The following is an 11,569-nucleotide window of genomic DNA, read 5'->3' on the forward strand; positions in this document are numbered from 1 at the left end:
AAAAAGACAGGTTATCTTGGCCTGGCATGGTGGCACATATCTTTAATCCCAGCACTTTGGAGGCAGAGGCAGGCAGATCTCTGTCTAGTCTGGTCTACAGAGAGAGTTCCAGACCTGCTATGGAAAATACTTAATTTGGGCTCAAGCTATTTTAATGATGTTTCAAATGGCACACTTAGGCAAACTCTGCTTTGCAACTTGTAAACTTCTCTTGTAGACACTGAATTTGGCATGTTTCATGCACAGCTACGGCTTAGAGTGTTCTGTATTATGCAAATATTATGGTGTTCTAGTTTTAGGCTATTTACTAATTATGTGATCTAGGGTTGCATTGTACACATGTGCAGCAGCAGGACAGGGGGATCTGAATTTCATAAGCATTTGTTTTCCAAACCATTTGCTCTGAGTTGATTCCACTCTGAGTTTGTGTGCTTGGGTATGGTGGGTTTTCTAATGTCAGGTGGCATCTCATGGCAGAAATCCAGTGAGGAAGTCAGACTTTTAGTAAGGTCTTTTTGAGACAGGGTTTCCCTGTACACCCAGCTGGCCTTGAACTCACTATGTAGACTAGGCTGGCTTTGAACTCACAGAGATTTGCCTGCCTCTGCCTCCTTCCTGAGTGCTGGGATTAAAGACTTGTGCCACCATGCCCAACCTGAATTTAAAAAAAAATATTTTTATGTGTATAAATATTTTACATGCATATTATTTTATGTATTGCCTCCATGTCTGTATGTGCACTGTGTTGTGCAATGCCTGTAGAGGTCAGAAGAGGGTGTTGGATCCCCTGGAACTAGAGCTAGGACAGTTGTGAGCCACCATGTAGGTGCTGGGAATCGAACCTGGGTCTTCTGCAAGAGTAGCCAGTGCTCTTAACAGTGCATCTCTCCAGCCTCAGTTTCTCTGAGTTTTAAGTCTCTTTCTTGGTAAAACTAAATTACTTACTCTGACTCAAGAGATTGCCTAGAGGGTTAGTTATATACATATCAAGGTACCTTATGAACAATGTGATACCAATATTTGGTCAAAAAAATGATCATTGGCTATGATCATGCCCTTGGAGTTCTCTTTGCAGCCATCTGGCATGGCCCCAGAAATTAAAGGACAAAATTGTACAGATGTATAGTCCCAGTTCAACTTCTGTAAAGTGTTTTGAAATCCTTGCATGAAAAACGACTGCCTAGGGAAAAAGGTGCAACTTCCTGTTTATGACATTCAAGTCTCAAACTCAAGATTTGCACTTGGTTCTTTATCTTTGGCATTCAGTCCAGTTCTGTGTTTTATTCACATTCAGGAGGACTTTGTTGCCAATCTATCGGAAAGATTTTATTCTAGGCAGGTCACCTTTCCTTTAAATGGGCTAAGAGATCAAGGACCTCTGAGTTCACATGGAAAAGACTCCTGTCACATGTTAGTAATTATTTATCAAGCCAGGAACTGTCTGGTTAGACTTTCTTTGGCTCCGGTGATTAGTTTATGCAACAATAGACTGAAAGCCCATTCTGCAAGAATTTTAGCTATCATTTGTCTAAATTTTCTTTTCACTTATGAGGTAACTGAAGCGTTGGAAAGTTTAAATGTCTTGTCCAGCACACGAGGGGTGCTACTGTGCTTGGAATCCATTCTTCTGCTCCATCTTCTAGCTCTTTTTGTAAAATTCGTGGTAAAGATGCCATAAAACCATAGAACCCAAGACCACTTGGAGCATGATTCTAAAAGTTGAACAGAAAGCTAAGGTCTCAAAGGTAACAGGACCGATTTGGGGATTTTCTAGGATTAAATGCCAGTTTTCTGCATTCCCACCTGCCGGGCCTTCCAGACTTCCCCAGCTACTTTGCCTAGTCCCGCCCCCTCAGGTGGTGCCACCGTTTCCTGGTAGCCCAGCGCTCTCCGGCACAAGCGGAACCAAAGTGCTCGGTCTCTGGAGGGACCGCCGGATCTTCTAGTTCGGACTCCTCGCAGCGGTGACTCGGCAGCCGCGTCTAGCGTCATCAGTGACAGCCCCGATCCTTGCTAAGCTTTGCGTCGCTCTGCCCAGAGCAGTCGCCTCCTCCTTGGCAAATAGTCCTCGGCAGGGTCCGAGTTCGCGAGTCTTCCGAGGTGGGAAGCCGGAGAAGTTGTAGTCAAGGGACGCGGGGCGGACGAGGAGAGGGAGCTGGGGATCGACGTCTTTCCGAGAGTGTGTGAAGTGACTTCGAAACTCGCTCCCTGCCCGGGATCCCTCCGCCTGCAGTAGCGGTGGTGAGGCCGAGGGAGCCGCCATTTTGGATGTTCGGTTCCTGCTGCCACTGTTGCCGCCGCCCCCGAAGCTGCTGGTTTCCTTCGAGGTTTCGGGCCGGTGAGTGTCACTCGCGGCGCTGGGAGCAGATTGTTCCCTGGGACCCGCCGCGGCTACGAGCGCACGGCTAGAAGCTTCCTGTCCGTTGCAGGGGTCCGGTCCCAGCCGGTGGGGGGTGAGGACAGGAGGACCGAGGTTGGGCCAGAAGGGGCCGGGAGCCCCAGGGCTTCCTTGGACTTTTAGAGGGCCGACCCCCGGAGCTTTCGCGCTGCAGCCGCCCCTGCGGTGGCGTGGTGGGGCCTCCGGGAACCCGTTGACTTTCTCAGGCTGCGATCCTCCTTTGAAAGCTCATTCAGGGCTTAGCGGGGCGGGCCCCACCCCCGCGTGTCCTCCGGGAGCCACGTCTCCGCGTTCTCGTGTTGTGTACTCGAATCACATCTGAGAACTCGCTGCGTTTCCACCTGCTTGCGTTCATCGCTGCCTGCCCCTGCAGTGCCGACCTCTCGGAGCCGGACCTCGGCTTCGCCTCCCTCTAACCTTCCAACTAACTTCTTGTCCAATTGTTTCCGCCTTTTTTCTTTCATTTTTTTATCAATTCACCTGCGACTGCACTGTTTCTCCCCTTCTGCCCAACTCATGGTTCTGCGGGCGCCAGTTTCTAATAATTCTCCGGATCTTCCTCCTGGCTCTGAAGTGTCGGGTTGGTTATATGCTTTCCGGGTAGGGCTTGGTGGTAGAAATCCGTCGAACCACTCAGCGTGTACTTGAACAGTAATTTGTATTTAAAACAGACTAAATGACTTGGTGGAAAGGAGCTGTTAGATATCTTCTGAATTGCCTTTCAGTGCTGAACACTGCGAATTTGGATACTTAGTGATAATTTTGTGTTTTTCTGGGTATTGTGTATGTCTGAGCACGGAAATTTGTCCGCGGAGAATATAATTCTGACGTAGGTTGAAAGGAGAATAACTTTTTTGGTTGCTATAGGGATTAATTAACAGGAGAGTGCCGAATGCTTTCTTAGCAATCTTAACTCAGGTGTTTGTGTAGTAATGGTCTTTGCTGGCTTCATTTATTGGTTTTTCTCGGGGTAGTTGGATTTTAAACATTCATTTCCACTCTTGCCCATAGTACTTACCAGACAGTAATGTCCCTGAAGTTTTGATTTGAAACGTATGGATCCTCAAGGTGCTGATAATCTCTTTTAGTTCTAAAAGTGTATATAGTCCAGCATGCTTGAATAAAAGAATTTCACAATAATTCGCAGATTATTTCCTACATTTCAAGTTAGGTGAGTGTGGTTGAATCACCACTGTTTTATAAGCTTTTAAATCTGCACAAGAACTTACTTGAGATCACAGTTAAGTGACTTGGAATTAAAGTTTATAAATTAAACCAAGTCAAATCTTTTCACATTTGTAAGCAATATACTGGATGCATCATTCTTATTAAACTATTGAAATGAAACTATAAATTCTTTACAGGTCATACAATGTCTCAGCAGACTTAGTATTTTTCAGTATATTCTCTGCTCTTGGTATTTGTTCTAAGGAGTTCTTTCAACACTATATTAATTACTGTTAGATATTAGTGAGTTTTTATTGCTCTGAAGTTGTGCACAGTTTTCTTTTGCTTTTTTTTTTTTTTTTTTTTTTTTTTTTTTTTTTTTTGTTTTTTTGAGACAGGGTCTCTCTGTAGCCCCAGCTGTCCTGGAACTCACTAAGTAGACCAGGGTGGCCTTGAACTCACAGAGATCCGCCTGCCTCTGTCTCCCGAGTGATGGGATTAAAGGCCTGTGCCACCACACCTGGCTTTTGCTTTTAAGAGAACTCAAACACTAAGGACGTGTCTCCTTGTACATTACTAAACTGTTTCTGATTCACTTTTAAAACAAGAGCTATCAAATGGTGTTACTTAGCTCATTCACTTTATAGTGTAACCTGGGATTAAATGTCATTCATTTCTAGATGGTTTGCAGTTTACCTAAAGAAAGTATTCTTTTGCCAAATTACTAGCAAAGTGCTCTTCTGTGTACCATTGGTTGATTAGCACATAGGTGACTGTCAACTTTGTGGAGAATTGCACTTGAAGTTAACTTGTGTTTAGGAAGCTTCCATTCATTTCCTTTCCTCCTTCCTTCCCTCCTTGCCCTCCCCCAACCCCATCTTTGAGACATGGTCTTGCTAAATTAGGCTGTCCTTGAATTTGCTAAATTGCCTGGTCTTTCTTACCTCATCTGGGATTACAGGCTTGTGCCAACTTTTGACTTTTTGAGAGTCTTCTTTTGAGGCTTTCGCTGGCCTGGACATTGGATTGTTCTGCCTCTATCTCCTTGGAACTGACTGCAGGTGCCTGCCTCCATACCCAGCTCTATTCATTTTCTTTTCTTTTATGAAGCTACATGTTCTTTTTTTTTTTTTTTTTTTTTTTTTTTTTTTTTTTTAGACAGGGCCCCCCTTGTAGCCCCAGCTAGTCTAGAACTCACAGAGATCCGCCTGCTCTAACTCCTGAGTGCTGGAATTAAAGGTGTGCACCACTATGCTCTTTGATCCAATTTGTTTTATTGACAGAAATTATTAAATATTTGAAAGTGAATTTTAGAACAAAACTGTAAAATACAGAAATTGCCAATAATGCTTTGGTGATATTTTGCAAAAGCCAGGGGGTGGAGTATAATTTAGTGGTAGAGTGATAGTCTAGCATACTTGAAATGAAGCCATAAGTTTTATCCTAGAACCACCACAAAACAAAACAAAACCGCAATAGTTTTAGAAATAAATGGTATACAAAGAAAACGAAAACCGGAGCCGGGCATGGCGGCACACACATTTAATCCCAGCAATTCTGGAGGCAGAGGCAGAGGCAGAGGCAGGCGGATCTCTGAGTTTAAGGTCAGCCTGGTTTGCATAGTGAGTTCCAGACCAGCTGGGACTACGGGGAGACCCTGTCTCAAAAAGACCAAAATAAAAAAAGAAAGAAAAGAAAACAAAAACCCAAGTAGTAGTTTTTAAAATATGAATCATTAAAAACTCTTTAGACAGATGAATGAGTTCTCCAAAAGATTATTTTTAATTTGCAAATTGAATTGAAATCTACACATCAAGACAGATTTTGCAATGCTAAATCCCTTTATTTGTATTTGATAGGGATTTAAAAATTTGTGTAAACAGTAGGACATAACTGATCAAAACTTTATAACTTCTATTTAGATGTAGTTGAATAGAATCTAAAAACAGTACCATTCTTTAAGCAACAGAAATTTGTTTAGTTCTTTTAGATTCAAGATTTTAATCTTCATTGCTTTATGAATTATTTTCTGATTTTGGCCTTTTTTGATCCATGTTATCTTTTTTTCTTCCTTTTAAATTTTATTTTTATTTTTATTTTTAGAGACAGGGTCTCTCTGTAGCCCCAGCTGATCTGGAACTTGCTATGTAGACCAGGCTGACCTTGATCTCACAGAGATTTGCCAACCTTTGCCTCCTGAGTGCTGGACTAAAGGCGTGTGCCATTGGCTCTTCATTTTAACTTTTTATTTATTTTATTTATTTTTTTGTGAATGTACACGTGCATGAATGTGGGCATTTGGGAGCCATGGTTACGAGTGTGTGGAGGTCAGAGGATAACTTCCCAGAGTCACCTTGTTGAGACAGAATCTCTCTCCCACCTCTGCTTGCCATCTCAGCATGGGTATGCTGGGATTATCGATGCACCATATGGTGGGTTCCCAAGATGATGGGTTCTGGAGATGGAACTCAGTTTGTCAAACTTTTACTGTCTGAGCAATCTCTCTGACCTTTTGTGTATGCGTGTGTGTGTGTGTGTGTGTGTGTGTGTGTGTGTGTGTGTGTGTGTGTGTACTCTCGTATTATTATTTTTTGGTTTTATTAAGACAGGGTTTCCCTGTAGCCCCAGCTGGCCTGGAACTCGCTATGTAGACCAGGCTGGATCTCACAGAGATCTGTCTGCTTCTGCCTCTGGAGTGCTGGGTTTAAAGGCATACCCTATCATCCCCCACCCCTTTGTGGGTTTTTTTTTTTTCTTTTTTTGGTCTTTTTGGGACAGGGTTTCCCTTGTAGCCCCAGCTGGTCTGGAATTCACTATGTAGACCAGGCTGGTCTTGAACTCATAGAGATTCACCTGCCTGCCTTTGCCTCCCAACTACTGGTGTGTCATCACGCCTTTTTTTTTTTTTTTTTATTGGTAAGGCAAGCTCTTATCTTACTCCAGCTCTGGGTAGCAGTAAACTCATGCATGGACTTCCTTTTTTCAGCCTCCCTAGACCTAGTATTTATTAGAGGCCTTTTTTGCTCTACCTTACTCAGTTTTTTATGTAGGATATTTAAGTAGAAGCACTCAGCCTGAGGCAGGAAGATCATTGCACATTTTTTGAGGCCATCCTGGGCTACATAGTGAGTTCCAGGCCATAGTTAGTTCCATAGCTAGACCCTGCCTCAAATAAGAACAACGAAAAGAGAACATACAGGTTTCTATAACTTCATATTTCTTTGTTTGCAAGTTTTGAAAAATCATGTTTGTCAATGTTATTAGAATTTTTCCTGGGTTAGTTGCAGAAAATTTCATTTCATTGAAGGCAGGGAAGAGAAAAGGGAAAAGAAGGGTCATTTCTACCTTGAAACTACATGTAAGTGTCTTTTTCTTTGCTTCAGGAGTAATGCAAAACACTTAATTTGGCATAAATTTTGATTACCAGAACAAATGTGAAAGTTCAGAGGGTCACAAGTGGGGCAAATAACATCAAGGCCCACTTATCAACTATTGAACTAGTATTTACTAGCACTTTAGTAAAAAAGGACAAGATTGGGGTAAGGTGATTAACATAAGAAATGCTTTTTCCTTAAGTACTTAGAGATAAAATTAGTGTTAGAAGCATTGTCAGTGAAAATTAGTGAAATTTAAGAAGGGAGAAACTTTTTTTTTTTTAGGTGAAGAAAATACATGTGACCTTTGTACTTTGTGAATAATTAAAGACATCTTAGAGGCACTACTTTTTTGCCCTTGTTTACACACATCCGGCTTAGTGTAACCTGATAGGTAGTTGCTTTACTAGCACTAGTTTGTTTGATGTATCTCATTGTGTTCCTGTTTGACTGAGCATCCCAGGCTTTTCCGCCTATCCCATTTTGATGTTAATATTACAGATTCTGGGTAGTAGCAAATATAAGAAATATAAGTGATTTGAGATCTTTGGAACTGTGAAATAACTTTTTGTTTTCTTTACAAGTCTTTTGGTTAAGATTAGGATAGCCATAGAATAGATGATGTGTCCTGCCTGGTTGTGAGAGGAGTTCCAGTAGTGTTTTATAGCTAAGTTGGTGAAACAGGTCATGAGAAATTGTTCATTGTCAAGCTAAAGAAAAGGAAGATAAGCTACTTTTAAACTTTTACTTACTTACTTATTAATTAATTAATTAATTAATTATATTTTATGTGTATGCATGATTTACCTGCATGTGTGAGTGCACCCATGTGTGCAATGCCTGAGGAGGCCAGAAGAGGGTGATAAATCCTCCGGAACTGTAGTTACAGATAGTTTGTTAGCCACCATGTGGGGGCTGGGAACTGAACCTGGGTCCTCTGCAAGAGCAGCCAGTGCTTTTAACTGCTGAGCCATCTCCCCAGCCTCTAAATTTTAATTTTAAAAAAGTATTTTTTAGCTGGGTGTGGTAGCTACTGGGAGACTGGGTCTCAAAAAAGACCAAAAAATTTTATTTTTATTTTATGTGTATAAGTGTTTGCATGTATGTATGTGTACCACATTTGTGCCTGGTGACCACAAAGGTCAGAAAAGGGTATCGGATCCCCTGGAGCTATGGTTACGTGGTTGTAAGTTATCATGTATGTGGGTGTTGAGAACTAAACCCAGCTCCTCTGCAAGAACAGCAAGTGTTTTAAACCACTGTGCCATCTCTGCAGCCTCTTACATTCCTTAAAAAAATGTCTTCATGCCGGGCGTGGTGGCACATGCTTTTAATCTCAGCACTTGGGAGGCAGAGGCAGGCGGATCTCTGTGAGTTCAAGGCCAGCCTGGTCTACATAGTTCCAGGACAGCTGGAGCTACAGGGAGACCCTGTCTCAAAAAGACCCAAAAAAAAAAAAAAAAAAAAAAAAAGTCTTCATGAAAGCGTTGGTTCCCTTTCCCTATCTTGAAGTATTTGGAAATGTTGTTTAAAAATATGAAAATACTGGTTTGATTGGGAAAAACTAACTGAAAATAATCAGCCATACTGTATAGAGTTAATTGAATTTTTGTAAATAATAGGTTTCGGTATGATTATTGAGTGAGGGAAACTTCATTGTAAGAAGAATGAACCTTTTCTAGTAGTATAGTACCAACCTATATGACATTTATGTGTGGGGAAGTAGTATGAACATACATAACATTTATTGTGTGGGTGCAGAGCATGTGGTCAGAGGACAGCTTGAGGAAATTGATAGTTTCCCTACCGTATGGATCTCAGAGATCAAACTAAGGTTGTCAGGCTTGATGGCAAGCCCCTTTACCTGCTGAGCCCTTTCACTGGCCCTATATATGATTTTTTTCTTGGTCTTTTTGAAGCAGGGTCTCCCTGTAGCCCCAGCTGGCCTGGAACTCACTATGTAGACCAGGCTGGCCTTGAACTCACAGAGATCCGACTGCCTCTGCCTCCCAAGTGCTGGGACTACAGGCTTGTGCCACCACGCCTGGCTTATATATGATAATTTAAAAATGTGTGTTTTTCTCCACCAGTGGGACCAGGTTCTCTGTATTTTGCTTAGTCATCTTTTCCATGGTGGTATTTAAGACAGTAGAATGAGGAAGTAGCTTTTATTTTTTTATTTTTTTTTTGTCTTTTTGAGAAAGGGTCTCCTGAAGCCCCAGCTGTCCTGGAACTCAATATGTAGACCAGGCTGGCCTTGAACTCACAAAGATCCACTTGCCTCTGCCTTCCAAGTGCTGGGATTAAAGGTGTGCGCCACCACCCCTGGCTGTAGCTTTCATTTTTATTATTGCTATTTGGCTCCAACTATCTTTATTTATACACCCTCAACTTTTTACTGTTTCTTGATTACTTCATATTGTTATATTAATGTAATGTTCTGTATATACCTGTAATGCTGTTCTTTCCTCTGCCTTGAAAATCCATACTTCCTTTCCCTTCCTTACAGAAGTATAGCCCCATCCTGGGCAAGGTGGAGGGGAGAGTTTTTTTTAGTACTTGTTGAATTTTTTGTTTTAAACTTCTTTAATATTTTAGTTTTTATTTTATGTATATGAGTGTATTGCCTGCATGTATGTAAGTGTACCTGTGTTGTGCAGTGCCCTCAGGTCAGAAGAGGGGGGTCGGATCCCGTGGAACTGGAATTATGGGCAGTTAGCCACCATGTGGGTGCTGGGATTCAAACCTGGGTCTTCTGCGAGAATAGTCAGTGCTCTTAACTGCTGAGCTATCTCTCCAGCCTGTTTTAATTTTTTTGATATTTCTAGAAAACTAAAATTGTCCAGTTTAGGGTTCCCTATGCACAGTGCATGCCTTGCCCTTAGTGATTACTCTGCGTATAGATGTTATGAATGAGTATTTTCACTCATAACAATTCTATATTATTTATAGAATTGTTCAGATTTTCTGACATGATAACTGTTTAATTCTAGAGGCAGGAGTAGTCAGGGCCCTGATTTGGATATGGGAATCTGCTGCAGGTCCTTTACTTATGGCTGGTAGAGTTGATGCCAGCAAAGAAGTTTGTCTTCAAGTATAAAACAGGTATCTTTTGTTTTGAGAAGGGTCTCACCATGTGTAGTCCTCGTGGCCTGGAACTCTCTGTCTTGACCAGGCTGGCCTCACACTCAGAGGTCCACCTGATTCTGCCTATGCTGGGATTAAAAGGTGTGTGCTACCACACCCAGTCAAAACAGCTTTTATCAGCTATAGACACAGAGAAAAAGTATGATTTTCAAAGACTCATTGCAATCAAGACACTCTTGCCTTAGAAAATGATACATAGACAATATTTTAAACATTACATTGGAATTAATTGTAAAACTTAATCTTTTTTTTTTTTTTTTTTTTTTTTTTTTTTTTTAGCTTTGAAAGTACTGGGATAGTTTGTTAAATATTTTTAAATTTTTTTTTGTATTTATTTACTTTTATGCTTATGAGTGTTTTCTTTTGCCTACATGTATGTAAGTGCACCGTGTGTGAAAACTCACAGAGCCAGAAGAGGGCGATGGATCCCCTGGAACTGGAGTTACAGAAAGTTGTTAGCTACCATGTGTGTGCTGGGGAACCAAACAGTTAGTGCTTTTAACTGCTGAACCATCTCTAGTCCCCAATAATACTTTTGTTTTTGTTTTTGTTTTTTTTGAGACTCCCTGTCTCCCTGTCATCCCAGCTGGCCTGGAACTCCCTATGTAAACCAGACTAGCCTCAATCTCAGAGATCTTCCTACCTCTAGTGCTGGAATTAAAGGTGTATGCTACCACAGCCAGCCACAGCTTTAAAAAATTAAAAAAAAAAAATTCTGGGGGCTGGAGAGATGGCTCAGTGGTTAAGAGCACTGACTGTTCTTGCAGAGGACCCAGTTCAATTCCCAGCACCCACATAGTGGCTAACAACCATCTATAGCTCCAGTTCCAGTTCCAGGAGATCTGATGCCACCTTCTGACCTCTGTGGGCATTGTACAACATGTGTGCACTTAAACACATGCAGGCAATACCCTCATACACATAATATAAAAATAATAAATAAAATATTTCTTTGTGTGTGTGTGTGTGTGTGTGTGTGTGTGTGTGTGTGTCCTTTTGAGACAGGGTCTCCCTGTAGCCCCATGTGGCCTGGAACTTGCTGTGTAGACCAGGCTGGCCTCAATCTTAGAGATCCACCTGCCTCTGTGCTAGGACTAAAGGCGTGTACCACCACCCCTGGCTCTAAAAATATTTCTAGTGTGGCTGAATTACAACAGCAAAACAGAAATCAGGAAATCTTATCACTGTATCTTTGAAAATGTTAGGTGTATTAGACATTTAATTCTGAAGGTGACGTTATCCTTTCCCTTTACTCTTTGCTCAGCAAAAGCTTCAAATGGCAGTCAAGAAATCTCTTCCCACCATTTTCTTTCTTTTGAATTTCTATTATATAATTCATAATCTTGAGGTAACCAAAGGTCTTGCTGTCAGTCTGACAATTGCTTTCCCTTCAGTGAATATGTTGGAATTCATTGACTAGTTTTTTGACTCCCTTCTCTCTCTCTCTCTCTCTCTCTGTGTGTGTGTGTGTGTGTGTGTGTGT

The 11,569-nt window shown here is 41.6% G+C and overlaps 1 protein-coding gene across 3 annotated transcripts in view; it reads left to right on the top strand.

The window, feature by feature from the left end:
* Positions 1–1,960: 1,960 nt before the first annotated feature.
* Positions 1,961–11,569, top strand: part of Ap1g1 (adaptor related protein complex 1 subunit gamma 1) — a 99,574-nt gene continuing 89,965 nt past the window's right edge. Inside the window, exon 1 of one of the 3 annotated variants that reach the window (XM_008834957.1) lies at positions 1,961–2,338. The gene's annotated coding sequence lies outside the window, so the exon portion shown is untranslated. The remainder of the gene's footprint in view (positions 2,339–11,569) is intronic. The other 2 variants (XM_008834954.2, XM_008834955.3) reach the window with 2 other exon arrangements.

This window comes from Nannospalax galili, unplaced genomic scaffold, assembly GCF_000622305.1.
Source record: "Nannospalax galili isolate Female #2095 unplaced genomic scaffold, S.galili_v1.0 scaffold56, whole genome shotgun sequence".
Classification (NCBI taxonomy): Eukaryota; Metazoa; Chordata; class Mammalia; order Rodentia; family Spalacidae; genus Nannospalax; species Nannospalax galili.